This window comes from Anopheles ziemanni, chromosome 2 (assembly GCF_943734765.1).
Source record: "Anopheles ziemanni chromosome 2, idAnoZiCoDA_A2_x.2, whole genome shotgun sequence".
Taxonomy (NCBI): Eukaryota; Metazoa; Arthropoda; class Insecta; order Diptera; family Culicidae; genus Anopheles; species Anopheles ziemanni.
Genome location: NC_080705.1, coordinates 48,597,772 through 48,613,015, shown reverse-complemented (window position 1 = coordinate 48,613,015; position 15,244 = coordinate 48,597,772). Strand labels below are relative to the sequence as shown.

Here is a 15,244-nt window from a genome sequence, read left to right as displayed (position 1 = left end):
TGAAAAACAAAAAGGATGCAACTTCAGTGACACTGTCGAAGTCGCAGAACTTAATTTTTTAGACTAAACTCGGCGTTGCCTTACTTTCTTTTTTATGGTAACGCCGCGGAGCCATTAAAAATGCTCATTGATACCGGTTCTAATAAAAACTATATCCACCCGAAACATGCTAAAATTTCCCACAAAATTGATAAACCATTTTATGTATCTTCAGTAGCAGGAGACATAAAAATCGAAGCTTATTCACAAGCTCGACTATTCAAACCATTTTCAGATAAAATGTTAAAATTTTATCATCTTGAAAACTTGAAATCATTCGATGCCATAATAGGGCACGATTCACTAAAAGAAATCAAAGCAGTTATTGATACAGCCAATGATGAATTAATCATTGACGGCACAAATGTAATACCCCTACAACAATATGAACTACAGGAATTAAATAAAATAAACATCCGCGATAGTCATCTCAACCAAAACGAAAAAATACAGCTACATAACCTATTACAGGAATATCAGGATCTTTTCCAACCACCTGATTCTAAATTACCTTTTACCTCACAAGTAAAAGCTACCATAAGGACAAAAAATGAATCCCCAATCTACAGTAAAACTTATCCTTATCCCCAAGCACTTAAAGGTGAAGTTAACAGGCAAATTGAAAAACTACTAAATGATGGAATCATCAGACCTTCAAAATCCCCATACAATGCACCAGTGTGGATTGTTCCAAAAAAACTGGACGCTGCCAATGAAAAAAAATATAGACTTGTCATAGACTACAGAAAATTAAATACTCAAACAATAAGTGATAAATATCCTATTCCGGATCCATCTACTGTTTTAGACAATTTAGGCTCAAATAAATTTTTCACTACCCTTGATCTAGCATCAGGATTTCATCAAGTTCCCATGTCGGAGAACGACATCGAAAAAACTGCATTTTCGATAAACAATGGAAAATATGAATTCGTACGCATGCCCTTTGGATTAAAAAATGCACCCTCCATATTCCAACGCGTCATGGACGACACATTAAGAGAACATATCGGAAAAATATGTCACGTTTACATCGATGACATTATCATTTTTAGTGAAACAGTTGAAAAACATCTGCAAAACTTGAAAATTGTCTTAGACACATTGCGAGCCGCAAATTTCAAAATACAGCCAGACAAATCAGAATTCTTAAAAACAGAAGTAGAATTCCTCGGATTCATTGTCTCAAGTGAAGGACTTAAGCCAAACATAAAAAAAGTTGAAGCCATAAAAAAATTCCCAGAACCACAGAACCTTAAAGAACTGAGAAGATTCTTAGGACTATCAGGTTATTACCGCAGGTTTATTAAAAACTATGCACACTTGGCAAAACCCATCACAAAACTCCTAAGAGGGGAGGATGGCCATCGCCAAATTTCAAAAAACGAATCAAAAAATGTTCCAATTAAATTTGATCAAAATGCAAAGAACGCATTCCAAACCTTGAAAGACATAATATCTTCTAATGATGTTTTAGTTTTTCCAGATTTCCAGAAGCCATTTGAACTGACAACAGATGCATCAGATAAAGCACTAGGAGCTGTGCTTTCACAAAAATGCCACGACGGAGATAGACCAATAACCTTCATTTCCCGAACTCTTTCCCAAACTGAGGAAAATTATGCAACAAACGAAAAGGAGATGCTTGCCATCGTGTGGGCACTACATACACTGAGAAATTTCATATACGGAGCGAAAATTAATATCCATACTGATCATCAACCATTAACATTTGCTTTATCACCGCAGAACAACAACGCAAAGCTGAAAAGATGGAAATCATTCATTGAGGAACATGATTACCAGTTATGCTACAAACCAGGAAGATCGAACGTCGTAGCCGACGCCCTTTCCAGAATACAAATTAACTCACTAACACCAACCCAGCACTCAGCTGATGAAGACGATAATTCATATATCCCTTCAACAGAAGCACCTATTAATGTTTTCCGCAACCAACTAATATTTAAAATCGGAACTAATTCCTCTTCCGAACTAATAAGCCCTTTCCCGAAATTTAAAAGGCATATTTTCATCGAACCAAATTTTACTACTGATTTTATCAAGGATAAATTCAAAAAAGTTATTAATCCAAACGTAGTTAATGGAATTCATACAGATGAACAAACAATGGGAATTATCCAAGAAGTCTATAAAAATCTTTACAATCCAAAAACAGTTAAAGCTAGATTTTCTCAAATACAAGTCGAAGATCTTTGCGACGTAGAAAAACAAATCGAAGAGATTAAAAATATCCATAATTTTGCACACAGAAACGCTAAGGAAAATTCATTGCAATTTATAAAAAAATTCTACTTCCCCGGAATTAGAAAAAGTATTCAAAATATTGTTAAAAATTGTGAGATATGCAAAACCGAAAAATATGATAGAAAACCACAAGTATTTATACCAGTAAAAACACCAATACCGACATATCCAGGAGAGATAATTCATATCGAAATATTTGCATACAACGCAAACTTTTTATTTATCACGTCAATCGATAAATTTTCAAAGTACGTTAAAATACGACCGATAAAATCGAAATCAATCGCTGACATAAAAGAAGTATTACTACAACTTTTATATGACTGGGACTTGCCAGCCCAAATTGTTTTAGACAACGAATGTACTTTTGTATCGAATGTAATCGAACAATCAATATTAAATCTAGGAGTGAAAATCTTCAAAACTCCAGTTAATCGTTCAGAAACGAATGGTCAAGTAGAAAGATGCCATTCGACTATCAGAGAAATAGCGAGATGTACGAAAAAACTCAATCCAGAAATGAGTATCATAACATTAGTGCAACAAGCCGTTTATAAATATAATCATAGAATTCACTCATTTATAAAGGATACACCAAGAAATGTGTACGTAGGAGAACGATCAGATGATCCACAAGAAAGAGCAAGAATAAGAGAAGCTACAAATGAAAGAATACTCGAAATATTCAAAAAGAATGATGAAAAAATCAAAGATGAAAAATATAAAGACTATGAAGAAAGTGAATACGTATATGAAAGGAAGAAAACAAATAATAAACGCGAAAGTCGTTTTAATATAATAAAAGTAAAGGAGAATCATCCAACTTATATAATTGATTCGAATAATCGAAAAATTCATAAAATGAATCTAAGAAAATAAGGAAGAAATATTAATACACTCTTTGAAATTCTTTTAACTATCGTTACAGAGTGATTACAACCCTGTTGATCAAGCTTATTGTAGCAGATATAAGCATATATGATCTAAGTAATAATCCCTTAGCTATAATACCAATAAGTAAAGCTAAAGTTCAAATCGGATATGTAAGGACCATACATCCAATCGATTTAGCAAACATAGAAGAAGCAGTAGAGAGAACGTTAGAAGAAATTCCAAATGGAATCTATACGGCATCAATTGAAAGTTTGATTAATATAAAAGCTAGAACGCTACAGGAAACCTTTAGAAAGATTAGACCGTTTACAAACAGAGAAAAACGATGGGACACGATCGGAAAAGTTTGGAAATGGATCGCAGGAAATCCAGACGCCGACGACCTACACATTATTAACTCAACGATAAACTCCCTAATTGCTGAAAACAACAAACAAGTAGTTATCAACCAAGGTTTAAATGAACGACTCCAACAAATAACAGAAGTCGCCAACACGGTTATCAACATTGAAAATCAACGATACGAAACGCACCAGACAGAGATTCGTCAATTAATCCTGTTATCAAACATGAACATGCTACAAGAAAAATTAGAAGTAATTGAAGATGCCATCATACTCGCGAAACACGGGATTCCAAGCAGCAAGCTACTATCCCTAGATGATCTAAACTCCATAGCCCAATTCCTAGAGAGTAACAACATTACTTACCGTACTCCAGAGGAATTGCTAGGGCAATCAACTGCGCAAGTTGCTGTAAACCAAACGCATATTATCTACATACTAAAGTTCCCCAAAGTAACCACACAAATGTACGAATACGAATACATTGACTCCATAATCCAGCACGAGAGACGGATTATCGTAAAACAAAATTTCATAATACGAAATCGAACGCATGTATTCGAAATTACTGAAAGATGCCAAGAGCAGGAAGATTTCTACATATGCCAACAAGTAAATCTGCAACAACCCACCAAATGCATAGAAAAACTCGTGAAACGAGAAGACGCCGAATGTCAATACGAAAAAATTTACTCGAAAGGATTGGTGAAACGCATTAATGACGCCAATATTCTCATTAATTATGCAATCGCAGAAATATCGTCAAATTGCAGTAATGCAAACCAAGTATTGAACGGGTCATACTTGATACAATTTGAAAATTGCAACATAATCATCAACGGAGAAATTTATTCAAACAATGAAGCCATCATTCCCGGTAAACCATACCACTCGACAGCGGGAATAAAAGTCAACATAAGCGAAATTGAAGACAGACCACCGATAGAATATCTAAACAATCTTACGTTGCAACATCGAGAAACACTACAAAGTATAAATCTACAGAACAACTCCATCAAATGGAAAATTCATGCATTCGGAGGAACTTTCATGTTACTATTCATATGCGCAACCGTAATCTGCTTATTTTTCAATAGAAGGAGAATGGTAAAAGTAAACATAAACCAAGAACCGCAACGCGGAGAAACATTCGTAAGCAGACCAACATCATTCCACGCAGCAACAAGACTTTGAGGACAAAGTCATTTAAGAAGGGAGGAGTCAAGACATCGCCAGAGCATACATTGTGAGTCAACATTCGATCATCGCGACGCGGCCCCCGGACCACAACATTATGCTGAGTTGCAGCTTCCCATAGCAACGCGGACCGCCCGCATTATGCTGAGATTGCAGATTCCCGCAGCGACGCGGACCACCTAGAATCAGAAGACCGTGAACCAACGATCCAGATCGCGAACCGATCATCAGTTGGTATCCAGCATCCGAACACGATAGTTGGGTATTAACCCGCACATACAGTCTGACAAGAAAGTATCCGTACAGTCACCAATTTCAACTTCAAGCCTAGTTATCTCAGCGACTACGTGACCTAGGACAACCATTTAAATGACATATCGTAGATAAACTTCTATTCTATCCAATGAGGTCTTAACATTTCGAGAAAGTTACTTGTAGGTCACTTTGTTCTATAGAAACCCAAAAAAAGGCTCAAAATCGATGACAAAAAAGTATCCGTACACCCACCTTTCTTGAAGCAAAACACCGGTTTGGTGAGGTTCTAGTAGGCAAAATATCATCCTAGTCATTATTTATAGTTTTCAAGTGTCTAAAAGTATGGCGGCAACAATTTTATATCATCATTTAACGTGAAATGGCCGGTGAAACTAGGCAAACAGCTGAAACCGATAGAGAACTATCTTTTTCATGTGATGTAAAGGGAACCTAACTTGGCAAGTTGATGAACCCTGTGGCAAATCTCATTCTAAGACTCAGGAACTTATATTTTGTCGAATTAACCAGGATGTTACTAGACTAAACCCTGCAAACAGACATCTTTCGTTGTTACTCAATCGCTATGGGAGGGTGATTGCTCGAAAAGCTATTGAGTTCTCCATACTTCGAGTCCTCAAACATGACGAACGAAGTGTCTAGATCATCTATCATATGATTTGGGTTTCAACTCTTAAAAAGGTTTTTTGGAAATAACAATTACATTGCATTATTGTAAGTTGCAAACTTTTCATTTCCTAGGAAAGAATAAGAAAGACTGGGGATTTGAAAATCGCTGTATTTTGATGCTATTGGCGTGTAGGCTCAGTGTTTTATACACTATATACAGACTTAATACAGACAAAATTAAGCAATTTTGGCCAAAAAACAAATAACAATAGACACCAGACGTCGAACTCAACCATCAGTACGAGCAACGTTGTTCCAACTATAAAACACAGTAGTTGAGAGTTTGTGTTATGGTGTTCCAAGGCCATTAATCGAACTGGAAATATTGAATTAATTATGAATCATTTGTGGGACATGGTCTACTTCACCCATTTGCCACTTGGACTAGTCATGCCTGGGATAAACTTGAAATGTTCAATAATATGCTCTCTGAGTAAAATAACGATCCTAAGAATAGGCCATGTATTGTCCAAGAGTGACCACTTTATGAGATCATACAAGTGTTGACGATACTCGAAAAGTGTCCGGAATCGATCTCTATACAACATTTGTCGAAAGATGCCTAGATTTACCACCAACGGAACATTATCCTGATCTTAGTAGACATCTTTGAAACTATTGGGGAATCGAGTCAAATTTCCAGCATCTTTCGAAAAGAAAACTGGTAGAAATTATTTCTTGGCACTTACAGGCTATTATTGAGGCAAGTGGCATTGATAGCACCATATTGGCACATCATGCACGGAAGCCATATCATCAATACTCATCATGTACGGATACTTTTTTGTCATCGATTTTGAGCCTTTTTTGGGGTTTCGGTAGAACAAAGTGACCTACAAGTAACTTTCTCGAAATGTTAAGACCTCATTGGATAGAATAGAAGTTTATCTATGATGTGTCGTTTAAATGGTTGTCCTAGGTCACGTATTCGCTGAGATAACTAGGCTTGAAGTTGAAATTGGTGACTGTACGGATACTTTCTTGATAGACTGTATGTTGTAGGAAATAAAGTTTAAGTTTTTTTAAAACCCAAACACCCGCAGCAGTGCGTTAACTGTTGTGATTTACAACCAAGTGATTTCCTGATTTGTGCAACTTACGATGATTTTCTCGTACTACGTAAGCGACGATAGAAGCAGTGAAGAAGAAAGTCGGCCGAATCTAGCAAACCAACGTTGACTGCTTCGTAGCATGTTCGACCCGATGGAATTGAATACCCAAACGTGAGTTATCCAATCAGTTGTGTGATTTTCTCTAACGTGTTTATTCTTTTCAGGCGTAAGAAAAATTTCCGCGTGTCTAAGGAAATTTTTCTTGACATTCTTAAGGAAATTGAACCAAAATTTCCGCCAGTAAGAGCAAAACCACTTCCCCCAAAGGAAATGTTGGCTGCCACACTAAGATTTTTAGCAGAAGGTAGCTACCAACACGGTGTTGGAAAGGATTTCAATATTGCAATAGCTCAACCTACTTTTTCCGTGGTTTTTGCAAAATGTTTGAAAATCCTTGAAGATACTCTCGCGGCAAAGTGGATCACGATAGAAATGGCACCCAACGAACAGCAGGCTGCTCGACGGTACTTTTACGCAAAAAGTGGCATTCCTGGTGTTGTAATGTGTGCTGATGGTACGCACATAAAAATCGTTGCACCAGTTGAGGACAGAGACCATCATTATAACCGAAAAGGTTATTATAGCATAAACGCGTTGATTGTAAGTAAAGCTAAGTTTCTGGTGCCACAGACCCTTCAGAAAAAAGTTATAAAGATAACTTGTTAACTGTATTTTTATATTATTTCCCAGATTTGTGACCACGAAATGAGAATCCGGTATGGGAATGGCAGGTACAGTGGGGCAAATCATGACTCGCATGTATGGACTGTGTGCGGAATCGATGACTTTTTCGCTGGAAAGCATCAACGTGGCGAAACGAGCTATAAAGTGCTAGGTGAGATATAACAATAGCAACTTATTGCTGTTTTAAGAAAGGTAATAATTTATTTCATTTTACAGCCGATGCTGCGTACCCGTTGAAGTCATGGCTAGTGACGCCTAAACGGAATCCTGTTCCAGGAACCGCGGATGCTGAGTACAACAAAAAACATTCTTTGGGAAGAGAAATAGTTGAGCGGACAATCGGCTTATTAAAAAATAGGTTTCGATGTTTGTTGGGAGCTCGTCTGTTACACTACCGACCGGAGAAAGCAGCACAAATTTTGAATGTATGCTGTATTTTGCACAACATGTGCATTGCTTACAATATAGAAGAGGAAAAAAGAGTTGAAGAGATATAAATTCGTTAACCATATCCTGATACTATCCTTTTTTGTGTTGGAAAAAAATCAGTACTGTATGCATGCCAAATAAAATATGACATAACTTCAACTTAATATGACTTCAAGCAGATTCAATTTTATTATTTACTTGTACTCTTAATACAGTACACATAGTTTTTTTAAATAATGGAAAAAAAAACATTTGTCACTACTCTCCATTGTTCATTCTATTGTTGGCAATTTTCAATTGCTCAGTAACCTCTCTTAATGCTATGATTGTTTCTTGCTGCAGTTCAAGTATTTTTTTTTTGCGTTTCGATGTGGTTCTTCATTAATTCCACCATCTCCTGATTTTGCCGAAGGACCGCCTCTGTTTGCTTACGTTTAGTCCTTTTAACAGGAGGTGATACGCAAAACTGCTGCTCTTCTTCTGGAATTGGTTCGAGGTCGGTTTGCTCATTATTGTTGTTATTCTGGTCAACAACACTCGGCATCCCGAAAGACCGGGCCGAATTGCCTGCTACCGTGGCACGCAAATTTGTTAAATTTGCCACCCTTTCTTCAACTTCATTTAGCGGTACTTGTTTGCAAGGTCCCCCACCAGTTGCAGTTAAGGATTTTTTATTAACCCTCAACATTTTTTTTACCGCACACTTGTAGTCATACCAAACCTACGGGAAGAAGAGAAAGGAAATTGAATTTAGAAAATTAAATTTTTAATTGTTCAACAACACTAACCCGTCTCCATATATCTGGCGTTCTAACCGGCGGGCCTAGAGGGTTTAGATTTTCAACCATTTCAGCCCAAAACCAATTCTGGTCTCCTTTACATTGAGCCCTAGCAATGTCGGGTTCTGCTTCCAGCAGAGTCACCATTTTATCGTACTGCACTTTTGTTGTGCGTGATTCCGCATGCGTGTTTTCCCTAAAAACCCCCCACCACATCATTAATTACACTGTTTAACTTTTTAAAGTGTATTACTTACATTGTAGTTTGGAAGCGCCGAACGTCTTACTTGAAATTGGCGGGCTTTTCGTAACAATTATACAACTTAAAGTAATTTGACAGTCTTGTCGTTCCGTTTGTGTCCGGTAATACATGTTTTTGACTTTGAGTTTGGGACTTTGACTTTCGTTCAGTTTTGTTAGTCAAATTGACAACACAAACACGCGTCATAATACGAATCTATCGGTTTTTGAATCTTGTCTTTGAAACTTCTCTATCCCCTCTGTCCACTTCACTGGTACTTCTATTCTGCAACTTTTTTTTATGTGTTTATAGAGATTTTGACCGATTAGGTCAATCATCTCTTTCCTATTCTGCTACTACTCGATTGAGACCCTCCCTTTCCCTTTTATACGGTGCAGGATCCCAATCGGGTAGGCACTCATTCCTAGGGTGCCGAACGATCTTCGCAATACTACCTATGAATATACCTTGATGTTCGTGTCCCATCTTTAATATAAATTTTTTTCCTGGCGTGGTGTAGTTTTATCTTTACATAACTATTATTTATTAGTAGTTATTAACATAACTTACATCTAATACTAAATTATTATTTCCCCCCACCTCTCTAAATATACTTACCACCTCATTAAAACGACTTCAACCTAATTTTGTAACTTCTTACCAGTTCATAGATGTAAACATTTTTTTGTTTGTAAAAATTAAATCTATTGCATCGTGCAATCGATTTGCCGGGTCTGTTCTGGTTACTCGGCTTTTCAAAAAACTTATTAATTTCTCTCTATATTCTGGCTTTTAGAGACTCACTCAACTGCTTCAGTTCGTCGTCGCAGTCAATGGGTGGAAATTCAAAATCAGTCCGCCTCATTATGCCTTCATGGGGACAACTTGCAGCGACTACTTCTTCTAGAACAAAATTTACCAGTGCAGTATTCCTCAACACTGCGTCTAAGTTCGGTCCGCAATTCCCGGTTCTCTTATCTAAAATGCTGCGACGCTTCTCCCTGGCCTCTTCGCGCTCGTTAAACACATTTTTAAGAGCCCTATTTTCATTCATTATGTCCAGGTTGGTTGGCAGATTTGTCAATGTACTACTATTACACACTGTGGAACACTGTGTGACACACTCAACTTTGAAATTCCAAGCAATTCTCAATTGACTTCCGTTTCAAACGTTCAGCGTTTGACGTGGGACTTCCAGAGATCTAACTTTGCTGGTCTTTCCCATGCTCTGAACGGTTCTGACTGGAGCTTTATAGAGTCGTGCCATGACGTCGATGAGCTTGCTCACCAATTTTCGAGATCTGTGGTTGACCATTACGGCAGTTACGTTCCGACCTGCTCTGCTCCTTTAGACCTTCCTTGGACAACAAACGCCCTCAAAAGGCTAAAGACACGTTAACTACGCCTGCATAGAAGGTACCAAAGGCACAAGAATCCAAGAAATCGGATGGAGTATATGGCCGCGGCGAAGCATCTTAAAGAATCTAATAAAAAGGCTTACGCGCGGTATATTCGCAGAATAGAATCTAGATTCAGAATGAATCCAAAACATTTCTGGAAATTCATAAGAAAATCTAAAAGCGACGGTGGACTTCCGGCATCAATGTCTTTAAATGGCAACATTTACTCTGGCGAAGAGAGTCTCTGTGAAGCTTTTGGCTCCTACTTTTCGTCTCTGTATGACAATGCTTCAGCATGGGTTTACACCGACTCCACAGTTGTTGGAGCCATTCAAGAGCAAGTTGACATTCCGCTGCTATCCTTCACCGTAGACGAGGTACTCGGTGCTGTTAAGGACCTCAAGCCTTCAACTGCCTCAAGCCATCATCAACTGCAAGGAGGCTCTTGTTCCGATCCTAACGAAAATTTTTAACAAATCCTTGCAGTCACGAAGCTTCCCGTTGCTTTGGAAATCTTCTTGGATGTTTCCTGTGCATAAGAAGGAGGACCAGGGTGACATCACCAATTATCGGGGCATCACCATGCTATGCGCGTGCAGCAAGTTGCTTGAGCTTCTCATAGTAAAATATATCCAGCGAGGTTTTCGACAATCGATATCTCCCGTCCAACATGGTTTTATGCCAAATAGATCTATCGAAACCAACTTAATGTGCTTCCTGAACTATTGGCTGGTATCGCGAACGAATCGATCGAGACGATTTCGATCAAAAGAATTAGTCGAACGAAATCTAAATCTACTCGAAATAGCTATCGGCAACGGGGTTTCTGTTTCGATCGATGAACTATGGGCGTTCGTAAAGTCGAGCAGCAAGCGAGCGTAAGCGATTTGTTGTGCACCACGCAGCTGGGATCGGGCATAGATTTTGAAAAGTATAGGGTATCAATAATTTTTTTACGAATTTGTTGTGCACCACGCAGCTGCACCGGTCATGGGGTATTAGCCATCGTCGCACCCAGCTCAATTTTCTCAGTATATTTCGGATCACATAGGGTACCAAGAATTTTTATGAATCTGAATAATCGAACCCAATTTATAAAAACATCAAAAATCACTTTAATACGCCTTCGTTGAATCTGTTTATTTAAAAGAAACATGTTTGCAAATGCTTATGCGACCGCTCTCGATAGCTCTCGACCTGTCTAAATCATTTCGATCGAGAAAAGGCGTATGCGATAGGAATTCTCGATCGAAATCGAGTCAACTGTTGACTGCTTGAAAATTTATAGATCGTTTGCTTCTACGTTTCGTTCGCGATAGGTCTTTGTCATTCCGATGAAGCAAATGAACCAAAAATGAACACTTTTCGACAGGTTCATGCAGTCGATCGAAATCGAAACCGTTCGCGATACCAGCCATTGTTATACGTCCCTCGACAACGCCGGCCAGGTCGACGCTATTTATACGGACTTCCACGCTGCTTTCGACTCAGTCAACCATGCCCTGCTGCTAGACAACCTGAAAGGTATGGTGTTCATGGTGGCCTTGTCCAGTGGATTCGAAACTTCTTGACTGGAAGACGCATTCAAGTGAACATCGGTTCGAGCTTTGGTGCTCCATTCTGCAACGCTTCTGGAGTTCCCCAAGGTAGTGTCCTCGGACCACTGCTTTTTGTGATTTTTATCAACGATGTCGTGCTACACTTGCCTAAGGTCGCTAAGCTCCTGTACGCTGATGATTTAAAAATGTTTGTCTCTGTTAAAGATGTCTCCGACTGCCATCTTCTTCAGGACTGCCTCACTCGTTTTAACGCTTGGTGTTCAGCTAATGGGTTGCGAATTAATGTTAAGAAGTGTTCTGTGATAAGCTTTTCGCGTAAAAAGTCTCCTATTAGTTTTAATTATCATGCTGAAGGCTTCTCGATCCCACGTTTGGAGGTTGTCAGGGATCTAGGTGTTCTACTAGACAGTAAATTGACGCTCTCTGACCACTTCAACTCTATAATTGCCAAAGCTCTACGTCAACTAGGTTTTATTTTTCGTGTTTCTAAGAGCTTTAAGTCCGCGTTTACTTTAAAGTCCTTGTACTGTTCGCTGGTAAGACCAATTCTTGAGTTTGCGTGTACTGTCTGGTCACCAGTTCAAACCACGTGGATTGATAGATTGGAGAATATTCAGAGGAGGGCCACACGTGTCTTGTTTTATCGTTTGCCATGGACTAATCGTATGTCCCGTCCTCCTTATAGGACTCGCTGTTTATTGTTTGCTCTCGATTCTCTAGAAAATAGGAGGAATGTTTCTCACTGTATTTTTGTTTTGAAACTTTTCTCAGGTTCGGTTGACGCTCCTGATCTCCTAGAAAAAATTAATCTCTATGCACCGTCGAGAATGTTGAGAAGCGCAAACCCTTTACAGCCGGAGTTCCGCCGGACTGTCTTCTGTACTCAGGACCCGGTGTTCCAAATGTGCCTACTGTATAATGAATGTAGTGTGTTGTTAGATTTTAATATGTCGCTTGGTGAGGCACGGTCCACGATCAAAAATATGCTAATGTGATTAGTTAAGATTAAGCGTTATGTAGGCCAGCGGGCCAGATAACCTTGTTATTAAATAAATGAAACGAAATGAAATGAAACACTGGGAAAATGCTATAGAGGAAAAATTAAACGTGCTATTACACATACAAAATTATTATTTTACTTACGTAAACTCGTTGATTCGTCAGGCCAAGACCGCTCAGCGGTTGTTGCGCCACATAAGTAAGTAAGTAAACTCGTTGATGGACTTTATACGGTGCCGGATTCGGTCGAATGCTGCAACATCCTCAATTTCTATTAGCACAGTATTCTTCTTCTTGGCGTAACGACCTCTTGGTCATGCCTGCCCGTTAAGGGCTTACGATACTTGTTTCCCTGTTGTACGTGGATAGTCAGTCCTCTCGTACAGGGGAGGGCCCGGTCTCGGATGGGATTCGAACCCACGCCGTCGATGTGGTGAGCCCCAGCGCTCATGGGCCGATTTTCTAACCGACGCTACCGCTCGGCTGTAGCGGACCTCCAAGTCAAGACCACTGCATTGATTACTCACTACCTGAGCTTACAGAAAAGCTAATATTGCCGATGGACATCCTTCTCCATGCCATCCGTGCCGCATTCGCTGCACATTCTGCTGTTCACTATTCCCCACGTGTAGGTTTCTTCTTTCTTTCGTTTGTACTGGAGAATTCTTCCATGTGTGTGACGATTCGCGTAAGGCGAAGTTTCGGCTCGACAGCCGGCACACTCTACCGCTTGCTGTCCCCCACCTTCTATGTTTCGCGGAAGGAACTATCCCCCATCTATTGACTTGTTCGTTTCGCTGAAGGTAAAGCTTCCTGCTTACAAAATCATAAGTGAAAAGACGTCTAAAAAACCACGTGGAAACATAACCACAAAACATACCACAAAAAACCACACAAAACCATACACAATTCATACACCAAAACAACAATCCCAACAATCCGAGCATCAGCGTCAACACCATAAAGATTAACCTGGCCAACGTCCCGAAACCACCTTTCCAGACAATTCACGAGATGGTGGCAACCCAGCTAGGACTAGGGCAGGACGAAGCAGTCATGTTACAATGCTGCCTACTCGAGCCGGTAATATATGTCAATATATGTCAAGGTTACCAACCTGGTCCATCGGTCAAAGCGAGCCAGGGTACAACCCTGACGATCGCAGGAGACACCTACGTAATTCCGGTGTCCTTGGCTGTTGGGGCAGTAGACATAAAAATCAGTGACGCCCCGGACGAGGTTACCGAGGAAGAACTGAGGAAGCTCCAGGGTGCGTACGGCGAGATTAAAGAGATGAAGGCTCAAATGTGAGGCAACCAATACCTATTCCCCACAATAACGGGGGAATACGTAGCTCAAATGATAGTGCCCACGGCCAGGAGCCGGAATGTCGGTACTACGTGAAAAAGGTGCTCATCGGGCAGTCGTGTGTTAAGAGGAAGACGTTTGCAGATGAGGCCAAAGAGCCAACAACAAAACCTAGGCAACAGGATTCCCGAAGTCAGCAAACGCCAGACTGGAAAACATCCGAGGGGGTGTAGCCACGGAATTCGAAATTTCCAGGACAGAGAGCTGAGGGCGCAAAGCAACCTTTGCATGAAGTAAAGACCGAGAGCGCGAGGCCGAAAATTACTAGACCTTTCCCAACCACTAGTGAGGAACACACCAAAAGTATCAAAAGTACCGTAAACAGTAGAGAGTCGAGCAGCGAAGGCTATACGACAGAAACAAGCTCACACATACACACATACACAAATACACACAAAATTACTGTTAGGCTGTTAAAGCTAAACAAAGCTCCGAGTCCGGACGGAATACCGAATGTGGCGCTAAGGACTGCAGTTCAGGCGTACCCAGAAGTCTTCAGGGAGACATTTCAGCGGCTTCTGGAAGTGGGAGAGTTCCCGGCACTATGGAAGTTGCATAAGGCAGTCCTTCTACCGAAGACAAGGAAGGGTCCAGAGGATCCTTCCTCGTTCAGACCTCTGGGGCTGCTGGACACAACCGATAAGCGAGGATCATAACCGCATCAGCGTCTTCACGAAGGGTCAAGGTAGACTCTCCGATCGGCAGTTCGGCTTCCGCAAAGGAAAATCTACAGTGGACGCAATCCTCCCAGTACTGGGTAAGGCGAAAGCAGCATACGAGAGGAACAGGAACCTAACCATATCGAGCAATGTATGTAAACGAATGTAAACTGTCGGAAAATCGTTTGCGGTACGATGGCCACACGTACTACTGAATAAATATGTCCCGTATTTAACACATGCTGTCGCTCAGCCACACGATCGGTGCGAGAAAAGATAGGCGGGGCTACCTTAAAAGAAATAAAGTATAATACGGTTGCCTTTGGTACA

The 15,244-nt window shown here is 40.0% G+C and overlaps 1 pseudogene; it reads left to right on the top strand.

Moving 5' to 3' along the window:
• The first annotated feature begins 6,785 nt into the window (after positions 1-6,785).
• LOC131293713 (putative nuclease HARBI1) lies at positions 6,786-7,977 on the top strand (annotated as a pseudogene).
• Positions 7,978-15,244: the final 7,267 nt, after the last annotated feature.